The sequence below is a fragment of the Pinus tabuliformis genome, chromosome X (genome assembly GCF_031772625.1).
Source record: "Pinus tabuliformis cultivar Carrire ecotype Pingquan chromosome X, CPIR1, whole genome shotgun sequence".
In the NCBI taxonomy this organism is placed as follows: Eukaryota; Viridiplantae; Streptophyta; class Pinopsida; order Pinales; family Pinaceae; genus Pinus; species Pinus tabuliformis.
Genome location: NC_142308.1, coordinates 499,412,762 through 499,431,141, shown reverse-complemented (window position 1 = coordinate 499,431,141; position 18,380 = coordinate 499,412,762). Strand labels below are relative to the sequence as shown.

The 18,380-nt window shown below is 41.5% G+C and overlaps 1 protein-coding gene across 2 annotated transcripts in view; it reads right to left on the bottom strand.

The window, feature by feature from the left end:
• LOC149140866 (multifunctional methyltransferase subunit TRM112 homolog A-like) overlaps positions 1-18,380 on the bottom strand; it is a 175,980-nt gene that overhangs the window by 88,565 nt on the left and 69,035 nt on the right. The window lies entirely within an intron of this gene.

The following is an 18,380-nucleotide window of genomic DNA, read 5'->3' as shown; positions in this document are numbered from 1 at the left end:
CCCAGAGCTGACACAGGGCTGACGAAGCCAAGAAAGTCTGACGTAGGGCCAGCGTGACACAGAGAGGGGCTGACGCAGTCCAGATTGGGCAAACGTTGGGGTTGCAGGAGCAGTTTTGTGCTGAGGAGCTGCCAGAAGGGTTTTCCTGGGTTTTAGCCAGGAGATTTCTCTCAAACTGTGAGGTATAGCTGCTAAGGAAATTCTTTGTTGGGTAGGCCAGTTATGGCACCCAGACTGTACTCTGATATTGCTTAATAAGAAAACCCTCAGATGGTTGCACTGGTTTTCCAGCATTGGGTTTTTCCGGGGACATTGGTCCAAAAAATAATGGTGTCATGTCGTGTGTTTGTTCTTGTTTCTCTTAGTTGCTGATCTGTAATATGTTGAGCATGCATTGGTGTTTATTTTCAGTATTTACTCTGTAAATAACTTGTTAAAGAAAAATTAACAAATAGGTAGGAATAAATCAGAAAAAGTGCATGAAGGGTTTCTAAATTAAGTAAACCTAGAAACTTCAACATGGTATCAGAGCGTGATTGCAGATCACAGGAGGACTAAGAGACATCAGCCAAGCGGAGCAATAGCAGCAGAAAACAGCGGTCCGAGGTGACAAAAGTTGTTTCTAGCAGTGCAGAAGCCAAGAAGTGTGATGCAGAGCCAGCCAGAGCCATGCAGAAGAAGCCAGGAGCTACGCAGAGACCCAGAGAGGCCAGCGTTGCTAACGCAAAGGGCCAGAGGGCTGACGCAGGGCATCCCAGGGCTGACACAGAGCCAGTGTGAGGCAGAGAGGGGCTGACGCAGTTCACAGAGAGGCAATTGCTGGAGTCTAGAAGGCTGCAAAAATATTGCAGAGTGGAGCTGGTGAGGTACTGTAGTCAGAACAGTACCTGACAGAGCAGGGCTAGAGGAGTTGTTACTGAGGGTTTCTAGCCGAGGAACCTGGATCAGCAGTGCAATTGCACAAGACGATTAGAGTAGGGGGCATCTCGACAAGTGGCAGAAGGATTTCCAGGAGGGAAATCAGGACTCAGAGGGAGTCCAAAAGAGAACTTCCAAACGGGAAGTAGAGACTCAGAGGAGTCGAATAGAGAACTTCCAGGAGGGAAGTAGAGGAGCGTCATGGCACTACACGGGGTAAGAGACCAGGATAGACTGGACGGAGCATCGAACTTCGCAGTCTGGAAGGCCAGAATCTTATCAGTGCTTGACAGGAATTGTGTCAAGAACTTCGCCTTGAAGGTTATAGCTATCCCAATCGATCCCAATGATAACGACAAGTACGAGGAGGCGATGGCAAGGGCCAAGTGCATTATCCTTGACGGGGTCAAGGATCATATGTGGTACCACATATAGCCGAGAAGGAAACAGCAGTTGAGATGTGGGAGGCTCTCAAGAACTTGTACCAGCATACTTCTGTGCAAAGAAGAATGCTGCTCGAGAACCAAATGAGGTCGTATCAGATGAAGGGTCAATCGATTAACTCCTTCCTCGGAGAACTGAATGAGATCCGAGATCAGTTGACTGCTATAGGAGAGACACAGGATCAAGAGCTTATGGTGAGGACAGCCCTGAATGCTATCTCAAAAGAGTGAGAAGTGTTTGTCCAAAGCATCTTGCGCAGAGGGACTCTCCTACCTTGGGACGAGATGTGGGCAGCTCTTCGCCAGGAAGAGATCAAACGGCAGTCAAAGATAGGTAGCAGCAGCAAAGGGATCAAGGTCAAGCAAGAGGAGGAGGATGTAGCGCTAGCATCTGAGGGAAAGCAAGAGAAGCGAAAGAAGAAAGATCTCTCCAAGATCAAGTGCTTCCACTGTGGGGAGATGGGTCATTATGCGACCCAGTGCCCAAGGAAGAAGAGTAAGGGAGAGTCTTCCGAGACTAAGGCAGCGCTAGCACAAGCAGAGAAGGAAGTTTTGACAGACGATGGTTGTGCCATGAATGCATACGCACCACTTGAGCGGAAGTGGGGAGACATCGAGCTGTAGTCAGGCAGACTACAGGCGATGAGGGGTAGGATCCTCGAGGTACCTAGCCTCTTGGATTAGACCTTGCTACGGGAGCCCCGACGAGAAGTAGCAGGATTGGCTGAGTGTGTAGAGACGAAAGCAGATGGAGCGGCAGAGAGAGCTACAGTGCAGGAGTCCCGAGACAGCGTAGAGCTAGCAGGCTGCAGCAGTGCGAGAGGCACAAGAGTGTTGCACCAGTGTAGGAAGGCACAAAGAGGTGTGCAATGGTGCGAGATGCAGGGAGGTGTTGCAGCAATGCAGAGGTCACAGAGAGGGAGCACTTGTCAGTGGCAGAGGGAGCTTCAGCATCAGTGGCTGTTTATAGCCCAACAAGGAGGTTAGTTGGGAGATCAGTTACTTACTTCTCAGTAACTGAGTTGCAGTGCAGCAGTGGGAAGCACGATGCAGCATGATGAGAGGAGGTGCAGTGCGGATGTAGTGTTGGGAGAAAGGACCAGCAGCAGCATGGATGTAGAGGGAGCTATCGTACAGATGCAACAGTGGCAGTGGCAGAACCATGGGTAGCAGTACAAGAGGCAACAGTGCAGAGGATGTTGGGCAGGAAGGTCTAGCATCAGCACAAATACCGATGCCAGATGATCAGAGTAATACTCAGTGATGAGTATTGCTAGAGCACAGTCCTCGCTAAGAGAGAGTGTTGATTTGGGGTAGCATAGGATGTGCTCTAGCCACAAAATTTGGTGGAGAGGTTGGGGCACATGAGATATCCAATACCCAGAAAGGGTTTGGGAAAATTCTAAACAGATCAAGAGATATTAAAATAATTAATATTTTTAATGGAGTCCCTAAGTTTAAACTTAGGGAAAATAAAATATTAATGTGTATTAATATGAATATGTGTTAAAGTGGTCCAAAAGACATGGATCAAGTCAGATCTAATCTTAGCCATTGATTAGGAACTTAAACTCGGCCATTGAATCGTCAACAGGAAAAGTATAAGAGGAGGCTTAAGGGTCACTTGCAGATCACACGAGATGATCAGTCATTCTATTCTCTAGAGCGGAGTTTGCTAAGAGAGATAGAATCAGTGATCAAGAGAGCAGCTAAGGGGCATTGAGTACAGAGGAACAGAGAAGGCAGAGATTGTGCCCAGAGAGCAGCGCAGCAGCTAAGGAGGGTGACGCAAAGCCAACAAAGGCTCATGCAGGGCCACGCAGAGGTAGCCAATTGTTGCGCAGAGCACTGGAGGGGCCAACGTAGTTGACGCAGAGGCTCCCAGAGCTAACGCAAGGCCTCCTGGGGCTGACGCAGGCCAAGAAAGGTTGATGCATGGCAAGCGTGAGATAGAGAGGGGCTGACGTAGTCCAGATTGGGCAGACGTTGGGGTTGTAGGAGCAGTTTTGTGCTGAGGAGCTGCTGGAAGGGTTTTCTGGGGTTTCAGCCAAGAAATTTCTCTCAAACTATGAGTTATAGCTGCTAAGGAAATTCTCTATTGGGTAGGCCAGTTACGTCACCCAGATTGTACTCTGATATTGCTTAATAAGAAAACCCTCAGATAACTGCACCGGTTTTCCCGCATTGGGTTTTTCCGGAGACATTGGTCCAAAAAATAATGGTGTCATGTGGTGTGGTTGTTCTTGTTTCTTTTAGTTGTTGGTCTGTAATATGTTGAGCATGCACTGGTGTTTATTTTCAGTATTTACTCTATAAATAATTTGTTAAAGAAAAATTAACAAGTAGGTTGGAATAAATCAGAAAAAGTGCATGAAGGGTTTCTAAATTAAGAAAACTTAGAAACTTCAACACTTTGTGGGTAATGCAAATTTAAAGCCAAATAGGAAGGGAAATTAGTATATTTTGATGACTAAAAGCTCATTTCCTACAATTCTTCATCAAGTCTTCCATTTAAAGCAATATCAACCCTGATAATTTTTTGAATCATTTTATTGTTAGTCTATAGTATATACTGAACTTGTGCAAATCTATCCTCCAGTTAATATATATTGTCATATTTTATTTCTTCCCCTTTTTCAATTTCTTGAACTGTGTAATTAGACTTAATAGTTTACCTTCTGCTCATTTCTTCATAATTTAAATCTCTATCATTCTTGAAAACATCTTGTAGTTAAAGCAAGATTAGTTCCTATAATTTCTTGAGCCATATTATTGCTAGTGTATATTGAACTGTTGCAGTGTCATGTCCCCAATTTTGATTTTCCGCATTAGAGACGATTTTGGAAAGAGGAGACATTGCCAGCATTGAGGACTTGGGAGGAAAAAGGAAAATTACAGCTGTAATATCCCCAATTTTGTGAGCATGGGAATTTTGCCCAATTTTGGTAATATTAATAAAAGGGGCAAGTATTATTTTGGAGAAAGGTGGCAAGTATTATTGAAGAATGGCGGAAAATTATTATTTATTAAAATGGAGGAAAAAGTCACTTAGTGGAAAATGGCCCCCACCAATAAAATAATAATTAAAAATGGAGTGTAGAAGCATGGGGGAAATTATAAAAGGAGGATGGAATCATTTGTTGATCATGTTTTGTCCATCTATTGTCTGAGATCGAACTCTCTCTTGGAGGTTGTTGAGCACATGAGGAGTAGAATTGTTTAGCTCAAGAGTTTCAAGTGAAACTCAACCTCATTTCGAAGAAGTTCAAGTGTCTCCCTAGTGAGGCTTTGGGGGAGTCTATTTCATGACTTCCATTGGAGTTTATTGCAATGATTCTACTCAGCTATTTGCTATTATTGCGCGCAGAAGACAAACCCTGGAGATTGTTTGGAGTAGTTTCCTTCTATTGCAAGTTTCAAGTTTTACCTTGGAGGTTGTTGAGCACATGAGGAGTAGAGTTGTTTAGCTCAAGAGTTTCAAGTGAAACTCATCCTCATTTCGGAGAAGTTCGAGTGTCTCCCTAGTGAGGCTTTGGGGGAGTCTATTTCAAGACTTCAATTGGAGTTTATTGCAATAATTCCACTCAGCGACTTGCTATTATTGGGCACAGAAGACAAACTCTGGAGATTATTTGGAGTAGCTTCCTTGTATTGCAGCTTTCGAGCTTTTGCAGGAGATTTTCTATTGGTTGAAGGAGGAGATTGGCACTTAATTTCCAAGCTGAAGCAATGTTGTTTGGTTGGGCCGAATTTCGTTTTTCCAGGGTTTGCGCAGGGATTGGTAGGATGGGAATTTCACAAAAGATTTGGAGTTGGTGTTGCTTGGATTTCAGCAGGGAAAGATTGCTATTTTCAGGAGGATATTTTGTGCACAATTTCTCAGCTATTTGCGGGAGGATTTTTGTGCACAATTTCTCAGCAGTTTCTCTTTTGTTGGGTGCACAACTAGTTGGCTGGAAAAATCACATTTTTTGGGCATTCCGAGTCAGCTAGTGATCCAGGTGGATATTGGTGGCCACTCGCCTATTCCACTTGGACCCTCACCATTATTTCTTTCAATTTCCTTAATTGTAGCATGGTTTACTATTTTTGGTAGTTTTTTTAGTCATGAACTTCCAAAGCCGTTTTGAGGCCCTAAACAACATTTTTTTGGAAAACGAGCAAACCAACAAACAACAACAGGGGTTTGCAAACAAAAGTTGTAGTCTTCGGATAGATCTTTCTAGCGAGGTATCGTATGCATCAAACGGAGATCGTATGCCAAAGTTACGACCCTAGGAAGTTGATGTACCAATTTACCCCAACGGGGCCCACAAACTTTTGGCGCTTCATCTTCTAGGGTTAGTTTTTTGGATGTTTAGGGTTTTCCATTGTTTCTCAATAATAAATAGGCCTCAGAGCCTCATTGTAACACAGTTTAGAAGGCATGTAGCCGCCACATCTCTTCTCAGAGATAACCTACCATCGCATGAGCTAGTTTGTTTCCATTCTGCATGTAAACAGTTTTGAGTACTTTGTTATTAATGAATTGAAGTTTTGTTTTCATTGTATCTCTGTGTTTATGTCTATATCTATATTTCATTTCGTTCTTGCATAAATCTGGACCAGCAAAAATTAGCCCTATTGTCCAACAGAATGTCTAGGGACCGCGACAACGGCTTAGATCGGGGGTTGTCACCCTGATCCCCAATCTCTCCATTTAAGTTGTCTCCCAATAGCAAACCATGGGGGGTAGACCCTACAAAAATGGAATGAAAGAGAACTCGTTGGGAACCAACCAGTTCAGGAGACACAGTTAAGCAACCAAATACTTGTTTTAAATTTAGCAAGACTTACAGGATTCAATTAGATTTGGACAATTGATACCAGTGCCTTATGGAGTCAACTATCTTGCTAGGAAATTTAAGACCAAGTAATTGATGAGCAACTGTTGCTCGAATGAATAACCATCTTATATGAAATGCAGATCCTAAAACTAATGTGAGATGCAGAAATCTTGGTTAATCTAGTTAAATGACTATCTAAGTTTTAACCCTTCAATCCTTTCTATATCGAGCCTGATTTCCTAGTAAGTGGCAAAGAGAAGATAAGGCGAAGCACACTAAGGTGTGATTAACGATACCTCTTCTGAAAATCCAATGTACCCAGTGCCTCCGGCGCTGCAGAGAGTTGTGGCTCTGACAACTACAAGGTCACCATTTTAAGTACTATTAAATTAGGCTTCTCAAGCAAATATGGATGGGTACCTATCTTTTTATCGACCAAGCTTATGCTTGGAAGTGAATTCTAATTATGCAAGGGTAACTTAATATGCAAATGCAAGAGATGATTATAAGATGGAGCGAGATGAAGCTAGATCAAGGATTGAAAGCGCTTATATTACGATTTATTTATGAGTTATATGCCAAAGCCTTTAATCGGTAAAATAAATACTCATTTCACTAGACAATGACTGAAAGATAAACTTCTCAGCAATATGCTTAAAATATCACAATATAATGCCCAATTAAATCACAAGCTTATCACTTCAATTTATCTAAATTTTTTCCAAAGAAATTATAGCTTAAAGAGAACAAAAACTTTTTCACAATTCTTCAGGATCACCCTCAAGATAATGCCAATTATATAGATGCTCAAAATACTCAATTTAGGAAACGTAAAATATACAATTTACCACAAGTCCACGATAGAGTATTCAGCAATTACTTGAAAATTTCTCAAAATTAAATATGCAAGAAATATCCAATAATTCAAGTAAATAAACCCACTCTTACAGTGATTAAAAAATATATTTAAAATCCAATGCCAATGATCATGAAACTTAACTTAGCTAAAGCATGCAAAAGGCTTAAGCACTTAAATTTTGAAAATTAATTACCATGAAAAACCATGAAATTTAAATGCTAATTGAATAAATACTTCCAAACAATTCCGGAATTAAAATGATTTTCTTAGGCAACTCCTATCGAGAAAATATTTACTCCTATAATCAAACTTAGAGATAATTTAAAATTTTAGTTACTTTGACTATAGGAAAATTTTTAAATTTAAGTTTGTTGGTCCCAAAACCCTTATCACATAAACTTAAAAGGACTTAGACTTTTTAAATCAAATTTATGCCACTCTTTAAAAATCCTTTAAAGTTGGCTTTTACCATTGATTGAGAAAGAAGTCAAAAAGTTGCTTGATGCCAAGATAAGAGTTCCACTCGGGGCTCTGCAATCTGAACTAGGGTTTTTCTTTAGGGGTTTGACGTTGTTCACCATGGTAGGGTGCGGAGGAGGGAGTTTTGCTCCCTCCTACAGTCAAGTGGTTGTGGACAAAAGCAAGGGAGCTAGATCGCATCGCTTCAAGAAACCAACGGAGGTGGTAACAGAGGCTATGAATACAGAGAAATCGGAAACTATCAGACCTCAAGGACAGGAAGAGAATCATGAGGAAGCTAGTAAGGAGAAGAGGACAGAGGTTAGCAGTCAGAAAGTTGCTCCTATGAGTACATCAGGGGTCTGTAAACCCAAGTTGACCACTATTCCTCAAGTCGTTTTAAGTGACCCAGCACTGCAGGTGCACAGAGAACACATGAAGGAATATGTTGTTATCTGTAAATTTATGGGGATTTGGCCGACGAAGAAGGCTTTGCAAGCATGGATAAGGAACCACTGGAAACCAAAGGGGAAAATTGACCTTCACCTTGGGTCCAAGGGCTTCTTCACGGTGGTGTTCACAAGCTTAGAGGATAAAGACAGAGTGTTCGAGGGAGGACCCTATTTTTACGCTTCTGCAGGCCTTTATATGAGACCATGGGTAATGAACTTTGTCCCAGAATGAGAAACTTTCACCTCGGTGCCGGTATGGATAAGAATCTACTCCCTTCCTTTATATTATTGGCTACCGGAGTCTCTAAAGGCTATCAGCAACAAGCTAGGGCATTTTATAAAGATCTCAAATGCTACTCTAAGAGGCAAATACACTTCCTTCGCCCGGATATGTGTGGAAATGGACTTATCTAGGGCACTTCTGGATGCAATCATTTTAGAAGTGTATGACGAAAAATGGGTGCAGGCGGTGGACTATGAACACATTCCATTTAGGTGTTGTAAGTGCCATGAACATGGACACCTATACAGGGAATGCCCAGTGAACAAGCTAGAGAGCAATGCGAAAGCCACTACAGGCAAGGATCCTGAAGGTTTTACTAAGGTTGGGGGTAAAGGAAAAGGAGGAAAGTGGTACCAAAAGAAAATTAATGAAGACGGACAACCGAGCCACAATAGTTTCAAGATCTTAGAAGAAGAAGTCGAAAACAACGGGACAAACTGAGAAGGAAAGGGATGCTAATATGGAGGATATACCAGAAAACATCAAACAAAAGGATGATATGCCGAGCAGTATGGAGCTCAGTAGGGACCACGAGATGACCACAAGTGAGGTTGGAATGAAAGACCATGAACTGCAGGAGATTCTAAAGAGGGAGAATTTAGATCTAGAAAAGTTTTTTGGAGCAGGGAATCACCAAAGGGGTAGACTCTCTGCCAAAAGAGGAGTTTGACAGGGTTCAACAGCTCTTCCTCTGGAGATCACAAACGAAGTGTTCTGGAGTCAAAAGAAACCATGATAGCCAGGAGAATAGGGGAGTGAAAACAATGGAGGATACACCGATGCATTCTTCCAAGAACCCGGGTAAGAAAAGAGGAAGATAAAAATAGAATGAGTTGCTAACCGAATGTGGGAAACTGATGATTAACTCAGGTAAGATGAGTGATCTTACCAGTTACTCCTTTACAAACCTTTCTTAATGAAGCTTACAACTTGGAACATTAGGGGTCTAGGAAGTAAAAGGAAACAAAGAACTCTTAGCAGTAGAATAAAAGAAGAAAAATCAGATATGGTTTTTATTCAGGAAACAAAATGTTCAATGGACAAGATCAGAGAGATACACAACAAATGGTTAATCAAGTATGAGCATCTAAAGGTTAAAGCGGATAAGTTGGCGGGGGGGATTTTGACTCTATGGGATCCTCCAAAACTTGGAATCCTAGATGCTAAAGCTTCTAGGAACTATCTATCGCTAGTGATTCAACCTTTGGGTGATAAGGAGATCTACATGATCACTAACGTCTACGGCCCTCAAAAACTAGAAGACAAACTTAAGCTTCTCACCTCCCTTGAGAAGTTGAGAGAGAGATATCTTGATATGCCCTGGATTCTGGCGGGGGATTTCAATATGATCAGATCTCTTACAGAGAAAAAAGGCGGTACCAGAAAACTAGGCAGAGATTCCATTGCCTTCCAAAACTTCATGAATAACATGGGGCTAGTAGACACCGAAACAGTAAATGGCACTTTTACTTGGAATAATAAGAGTGGAATAAGAGTGGAGGGGCTTTCCAAGTTGCCTCTAAACTAGATAGATTCATAATCTCAGAGGACCTCTTTCTCAAAGGCCTTGATATGTCAGCTTCAATCCTTCCCTTTGGAGGCTCAGACCACTGGCCTGTCCAGCTTGAAGCTACTTTCATGGGTATACCGAGGAACAGACCTTTTAGGTTTGAAAATGTTTGGCTCTCTCACCCTAACTTCACCAACAATATTGACAAATGGTGGGAGGAAGATATGCCCGTTCAAGGCACTAAAATGTTCATGCTGCAACAGAGACTTAAACATATCAAATCTAGGCTTAAAGATTGGAACAAAAAGGAGTTTGGGAATATCTTTAAAGCCAAAAGGGAAGTTGAGCAGAAACTCCAGGAGATTAATCAGATCATCATCTCAGAAGGTTTTACCGAGGAACGGAAAATTCAGGCTGACTCTCTTCAGAATGAATGGGACGATCGGTGCAAGCAAGAGGAGATTTTCTGGAGACAGAAATCGAGGGTGCAGTGGATTAGAGAAGGAGAAAGAAACACGAAGTTTTTTCACAGATCAACCTTAGATCACAGATCTCATAACAGAATTTCAAAACTTAAAGATTCTCAAGGGAAAGAGCTTGTCTTTCACAAAGAAATGGAATCTATCCTAGTTCAACACTTCCTTAGCATAGTAGAGGAGCCTCTCGTTGACAGATCTCGGTTCATTAACAAATTCACCAAGTTTATTCCTAAGCTTGTAACCAGGGAAGACAACCACAATCTTAACAGGCCAGTGTTTGAAGAGGTTAGTGAAGTTATCAATGAGATGCAAAATGGGAAAGCTCCTGGCCCTGATGGCTTTAACGTGGAATTCTTCAAAGCTTGCTGGAAAACTATCAAACAAGATATCCTTGATGTTGTGGAAGACTCTAGAAGATCCAAAACTGTTTTGAAAGCTCTTAATGCCTCTTTCATAGCTTTGATTCCAAAGCAGGAAAAAGCTATGACACCGAACAGATTCAAACCCATAGCCTTATGTAATGTGGTGTACAAAATCATTTCCAAAGTGATCGCTAATAGACTCAAGCCTCTTCTTCCTCCTCTCTTCTCAAAGGAGCAAACTGGATTTGTGGAAGGAAGACAGATTCTCAACAACATCATACAAGCTCACAAGGTGGTACACTCCCTAAAGAGCAACAAGCAAGTCGGTATGATCATGCAGCTTGACCTAGCGAATGCTTATGATAAGCTAAGCTGGTCTTACATCAGGGCAGTGCTAAGAGCTTATGGCTTTGACCACAAATGGATAAGATGGGTTATGGCCCTTGTATCCACGGCCAGCTTCTCCATTCTGCTTAATGGCTCTCCCTCTAAAACCTTTATGCCTTCTAGGGGTCTCAGACAAGGGGATCCGCTCTCCCCCTTCCTCTTTGTTCTCATGATGGAAGGACTAGGCAGAGCGATCAATAGGGCAAATTCTGAAGGAAAAATCTAGGGTCTGAAACTTACTCCAAATGGTGCTGCTTCTACTCATCAACAATTTGTGGATGACACAATGTTGCAGGGCATTCCTACGATCAAGGAAGCCAGAGCCTTCAAAGAAATTCTGAACGACTTTGCATTGGCCGCTGGTACAGAGGTAAGCCTTGACAAATCAAAGGTGTTCTTTTTTAACACTGACATTGCTATTCAGAGGAACCTTACCAGAATTCTTGGGTTTCAAAGGGATCAGTTACCTTCTAAGTACCTTGGAATGCCTCTTACTGACAAACCTCTGAGCAAGGGAGTGTGGGAGCCGGTAACTAATAAACTTCAGGACAAAGTCAGGAAATGGACCTGCAGGTCTTTGAATATGGTGGGGCGTCTTGTGCTTACTAAGGCTGTCCTACAAGCTATACCCATTTTCATGTTTTCAGCTCTTCCTGCTCCTAAAGGAGTTATGCAACAAATCAGGAGTATTCAATGAGATTTTCTTTGGGGCAAGGGGGAAAAGAAAAAGAAGTGGGCTTTGGTAGCTTGGGACAAGCTCTGTAAACCTAAGGCCCATGGTGGTTTGGGGCTACATGACCCTGAAATCCTTAGCAAAGTATCGGGAACCAAACTATGGTGGAGGTGGCTCAAGGAATCGGCCACCCCTTGGGCCAAGCTTTGGAAGCAGAAATATGCAAATAATTGGCAAGAGAGGGATCATATCTAAATGTCTAGCTCATCAAGGGCTCCCACATTTGGAACCTTGCTTGGGAGAATAGAGCCATTATCCAGAAACATAGTTTCTAGGAGATCCGAGATGGGAACCTTGCATGGTTTTGGGAGGACAACTGGCAGCAGGAACCAAATTTGTTTAGGGAAGGACTAACTGCTCTCAAAAATGACACTGACAGCAAAGGTTTACTTATGGTAAGTGACTTCTGGGATTAGGCAAGGAACAATGGTAAATGGAGAATGTGAAAGGATCTTGGTTATAGTGAAAAGAGTCCTTTGGAGGCCCAGGCGGAGTCTCTTGCTCTTGACTTGGAGTAGAGGAAGATTTTGGTGTCATCCTCGTCTGACCAACTGAGATGGGGTCGAAACACCGAAGGCACTTTCAACCTCAAAGAAGCTAAACGCATGGCCCTAGGTTTCGATTATCCAAACCCTGATCAGGTTTGGAATGACCTTTGGCAAAACTTGCAATGGATGAAAATCAAGTTGTTTATGTGGTTAGTTCACCAAAAGAAAATTCTCACATGGGAGAATATTCTGAAAAGGGGCTTTGTTGGCCCATCCAGATGCCATCTATGTGGTCTACAGGAGGAGATGATGGAACATTTACTAAACCTCTGCCCCTTCACCTCTACCCTATGGGATTGGGCGGCCTCAATCTTCAGGCAAACTGACAGGGATAGACTCAGCATCACCAACACTTTGAAGAATTGGAGGAAAGACTTCTCAGGTAATGAAATCATTAACAAGGCTTGGACTCTGGTTCCAGGCTTTATCATCTGGGATGTCTGGAAAGAATGCAATGGTAGGATTTTCAAGAACAAAACAGGCTCAACCCAGAACATCATTGTCCAAATTTTACGACAGCTCAAAGATATAGTAGGAGCCCTTATGTGGAAAATTCCTGAGGACCCTCCTTCGCCCCAGGATGCTCGCATACTGCTGCAATTGGGTCTCCATTCTCTAGTTCCCCAAGGCACTGTCAAGGGTGTGAGAAAAACAACTGCTGGTAAAGATATCTGGTAGCCTCCTCCTCATGGTTTTTGGAAAATCAATATAGACGGGGCCTCTAAGGGCAACCCAGGGATGGTTGGATTTGGCGGTGTCATAAGAGATGAGCAGGGGCGCATAAAGGATATCTTTCACAGTCATTTAGGGACTGCCACTAATAACATGGCGGAGCTCATGGCCTTAGAGCAGTGCCTGGAAATCCTAATGGAGTCAAATTTACATAACGCCATCATTGAAGCTGACTCTGAATTGGTTATTAATGCGGCCAAGAAAATGTGTAATGGAATAGCCCCTGGAAAAGTGTCGAAACACTGGAGGCTCTCGCAGGTCTTTCAGCGTATTCATTCCCACTTGCGAACCCTGAGAACAGTCAGCTTCGTTCATGTGCGAAGAAAAGCCAATATGTTAGCTGATCGTCTGGCAAATGAAGGGGTGCTATGTAAGGAAAGCTATATTCAGTATGACTGGGAGTCTTTACCCTCTGGTAAACTGCGTGATGATTGTCAACGACAGGCAGCCAAAGACATGGCGTATCTCCAGACCATGAATAATGAGCAGGAGGAAGACTAGCGGGAGTTGAAGGAATGACATAAACCCGAAGTGAAGAGAAGGACTAAGCGGTGAGGTAACGATGCACAGGAGGCGTTAGATCATGTAAGATATGGTGGAAAAGATTAGTGGGAGTAGGAGAGGGCGGAAGGCCTTGAGCCTGGTTGAAGTGCCGCATTAAATCTTGACCGTCGATCTTATTTCCAAATGATGACGTCACATGTAACTACGAGGGTTCAACTATTTGTAACCCGCGTGCTAGTTGAATGGCCGCAGACCGAAGGTTTTATGTGCTTCTGCCATCGATTGGATATCGGGTGCTAAAGTGGTTGGAGGTTAAGTCTAAGAGTGGACCCGAAGTTTTATGGACCAAGGTTCATAATCTTTATCAGCTCCGGGAAGTGGTTAAGTGGCGAGCAAGTTCCCGATGTGATGTTGCGACAACCGTCGGATCAAGAACCAGATCGATGGCGGAGATTTAATCCCAAATCCCATTCGGTAGAAGAGTCGGGTCAGTGTTAAACCCAATTTTGCGTTATTGCGATATTGTGATATCGCGATGTTGCGGGGTGCGATGTGCTAAGGTTGCGATGCTGCGATGGATTTTGGACCGTCTGATCGAAGGGTTGATCGAGCGGTGGCGGTTAACTCTCGCTTTTCGCAGGTATCAAGTGTTGGCGGCTTGCGGACCTGAAGTTTTATAGACCCAGGTTCTTTCTCTATATCAGCTCTGGGGAGCGGTTATGGGGCGCGCAAAGGTCCCGATGCGATGTTGCGACAACCATCGGATCAAGAATTAGATCGACGACGGAGATTTAATCGCAAATCGCATTCGGTAAATGAGTCTGGTCAGAGATAAACCCAGTTTTGCGATATGTGATGTGCCGAGGTTAGAGATGTTGCGATGGATATTGGACCGTCAGATCAAAGAGTTGATTGAACGGCAGAGGTTAACTCTCGCATTTCGCAAGAATAAAGTTTTGGCAGCTTATGGAGACTGCGATGGGCTATATGCCGAGAAGGGGTTGAAGCATCTAAATTGGTTTTTGTGTGTAATGTTTTGGGTTTTGTTGACTCTGTTGGTTGTTTTTCATCAACGGCTCTGCCTTTTGCTGGTCTTTACACTTGTAAAGACATGTACCATATGTAATCTTGTTTTTTCGTTTAATTGATGGCTCCACTCTTACTTAACCAAAAAAAAATCCTTTAAAGTTAAATGTGATAAAGTTTGTGAATTAAAAAATTTTGAAAGGGCCAAAATAAATCTAATGTGGAAAATATATATATATATATATATATTAAAAAAAAATTATGGGCCAAAGGCCACTTAAAAAATTTTAATCAAAGGTTTAATTCTTTTCAAATGCCAAATTCGAATGAAGGTGATAAGGTAAGTTTTTATTAGATTTAATTCCTTTATTTTTTAAAATGCCCAAAGCTTACCTTTTAAGTCAAAATGAAGCCATGAAAAAAAATGAAACTAAGTCGAAAAAGTCCAAGTGAAAAAGGCAAAGTCGAGGGTGAGTTTGGCAGCGGGAGATAAGTCACGCGAAGGCAACAAGGGAGAGACTGTATGCAGGTTCGAGTGAGCAGCAAGAAAGAGCAAGGGTTGCGAGGAGATGAAGGGACATGCAGGGAGCTTGGAGCTGAGGAAGAAGGAACTACGAGAAGAAGGAGAGGAGGACGAGCAGCGAAGGGAAGGATGGGCGCGAGGCTGCAGACCAAGGAAGGGACACGGATGGCAGCAAGGGAAAAGGCCAACGAAGAAATGAAATGGGAGGAGAAATGCGGTAGGGAAGGATAGTGATTTGAGGGAGCAAAAAAGAGGGTTGCAGCTTGAGAAAAGAAAAACGCAGAGGGAAGAGGCTGCGATTTAGGGAAGAAAAATCACGCAGCAAATGAAGAGCCTCAAGGCAGTAGACAAGAAGAAAAAATAAAAATAAAAATAAATATATATATATATATATATATATATAATAGTAGCCCAAGGGCCCTAAAAATTAAAAAAACAAATCCCAGAAAATTATATTTCAAACTGATGTATTTTTGCTTTGAATTTTTCTCAAAATTTACTTATGAAATCCTCAGATCTAAATTTGAAACCCTTGGACTGGAAATATCTTTGAATAATTTGTCCCTGCAAAATGGTATTGAGGCTAGATCTTGCCCTCTAGGGTCTAGATCTGGCTTCAAATTAATGGAATCTTTCAGATTTGTACCTGCAAAATGGAAAACAAAAATACCCAAATCCCGATATATACAAAAAATAAATAAAACCCCAAGACCTAAATTAAACGAAATCTCAAATCTATACAAGATAATTACAAATCTATACAAATGAGTTATAGATCTATCAGATTTGAGTATGAGTCCAACTCCGCTCCCAGATTTGTAGATCTAAGGCTCTTCCTAGCCAGATCTATCAATTTTGCACAAGTTATAAAAGATTTAAAATTTTAATGAGGTACTAGCCCAAAAACACCCTACAGAAAAATAGATCGTTAGATAAATCCTGAGGCTTTGATCAAGTAGGCTCTTCAGAAATTATGCTTTGAGAGTCGGTTGGTCCAACCGAGGACTATCCCCAAACGCTCAATTAAAATTCGAATGATCTTCTGCAAACACTAGATCCAACTGTCAGATCAAGTAGAAAAATAAAATAACAATATAATTTTCAAGAACTAGAGATACCTGCTAATTCAATCAAATTAAAATTGTTACCCTAGATCCAATAAACTGAACAAGATACCTGTGCACAGATTATTCCACGAGAGCTATTGATTGACAATTTTCAAATAATATTCAGCAAAAAAATTTAAAACAATATTACCATAAATTCGAGAAGAGGAACACCACCATCAATCGAAACCCCAAAGACTTTTGCATTATATTCCAAAAATATTACAAGAGAGCTTCGAGAGCTTAGTACACGATTCAAAGATCGGATAGAATACACTGACACCGACCTCTAATTTATAGATAAATTCTCCAACGACTAGTTCGCTTGATCCCCGTCAAAGTAATCTCGACCGTTGAAAAAGATTTAATTATCTTTTAATCTCCTCCGTCAAAATTATTTTATTTTTGAGGAATTTCGAATTTTTCATTTAATTCATTTTTAATTAACTCAAAAATAATTATTTTGAGTTAATTTCCCCAAAAAATTGACTTTGACTTAACTACCAAGGCCCAAGGGTCCAAAATCTCTTGAAATTTTCAATATTCCCTTGGTCGAGGACCTCCAAAAATTAATTTCTTTAAAACCCACGAATTTTACCTTTGGAGAATTTAATTTTACCTAAGACACAAAATTAATTAAATTTCTGGCTTAAGATTTTCATATAATTTTGCCAAAAATTTTGATTAATTGACTTATGAGGGGATTAATAATTTTTCCAACCCTCTAATATTCAGCCATGGTGTCTAATTATGAGGGACTATGCATTAAATATTTTTTACATTAAGATTTTACATTTTAATACATGAAGGGGGAAAACCCGTTCATATAGACCCTTAACATTTACTCATTTTTGTGACACAAAAAATATAATCTAGTAAATCAAGTGACTTGTAATAAAATAATTTAACTAATCAACTAAAATTATTTTCAAGTCACTTTTACAAAGACTCGATCTAAAACACTAGATATCGCCTAAGATTTTGATGACAAAATCCACCCTAGCTTTGGGGTGAGAGTGGAGTGAAAAACTTTGTCGATCATTTGTGTCTAGAGACATAGATGAATCAATGAGACAAAAAACCTTCTAGAATGGAAATCGTCACCTAGGTTGTTACATACAGACGTGGTCATACTAGGATTATTTACATTATACATATGCATAATGGGTTGACATCTTTACTAAATTGTTGACTGATGATAAAATCTGAAAGGCACAAACACTCGAATGCGATAGATCCCTTTTGCAAAAAAATGGGTGTACTGCTACAGGGTTGTTGACACAGAGTGGTCAACAAGCCCGAAAGATTTCTAGGTTTTGTTGGATTGGGTGTGAGGAGCCTACAACGAATTTTTCAGAATTTTCTGAGCAGTTTACAGGGCAAATTTCCAGTAGGGCGTATAGCCAGCCAGAGAGCCACTTGCACCTCTTTGAAGGGCTTCTACATCATCTGGATTCGGCCCAAACCATTTATGGGTTTTTTTGGGTTTTGGGAGAGGAGTTCAAAGCTGAAGTTTCAGAGCATTCTAGGCAATATTTTGAGCAGAACTTCTAGTTCCATTCGGCCATCTGATAGCAGATTATTTTTGGGTAGTGCACAGATCATTCCGGGGGTACTTCCACATTTGGGATTGAGCTATCTTTTCTGGGTTTTGCTCAGCTTGCATAGCAAGCCCAGGTTCTATCATTTCAGCCCATTATATGTACTCTTTCATCATAATATTAATAAAATGGCTCAGATTGTGTTGTTGGACATTTTGGTGTTTAATTGTTGTGTATGAGTTTCAGTTTATTTGTTGTTCCTAGTTCATTGCTTGGTATTTGCTATTAATTTCCATTTAGGAACATTATAGTGGTATCAGAGCATGATCTTGGCTAGTTGTGGGGAAGCTAGCAAGATCATGGATGAGTTGGGCATGCATGCATAATAATTGGTGGAGCTATAGACAAACCAATGAAGCGAGTGAGTATACAAGAAATCTGGGACGGGATTCGTGGGAACGATGAGATGTTGGCCCAGTTGAGGAAGATGATGGACTAGTACCATCTTCATCCTTATGACAGAGACACTAGAGGTGTGCATGCCACAGGGGTGAAGCCATTTATACCATGTGGGGAAAGTCAATAGAATTAGGGCATTAGACCTCCTCAAAAGGAGAGGATGGAACAAGGACAATTGGAGGGTAAGACCAAGAGGTGCTTTTGTTGGTGGAGACCTAGCTTTAGATATG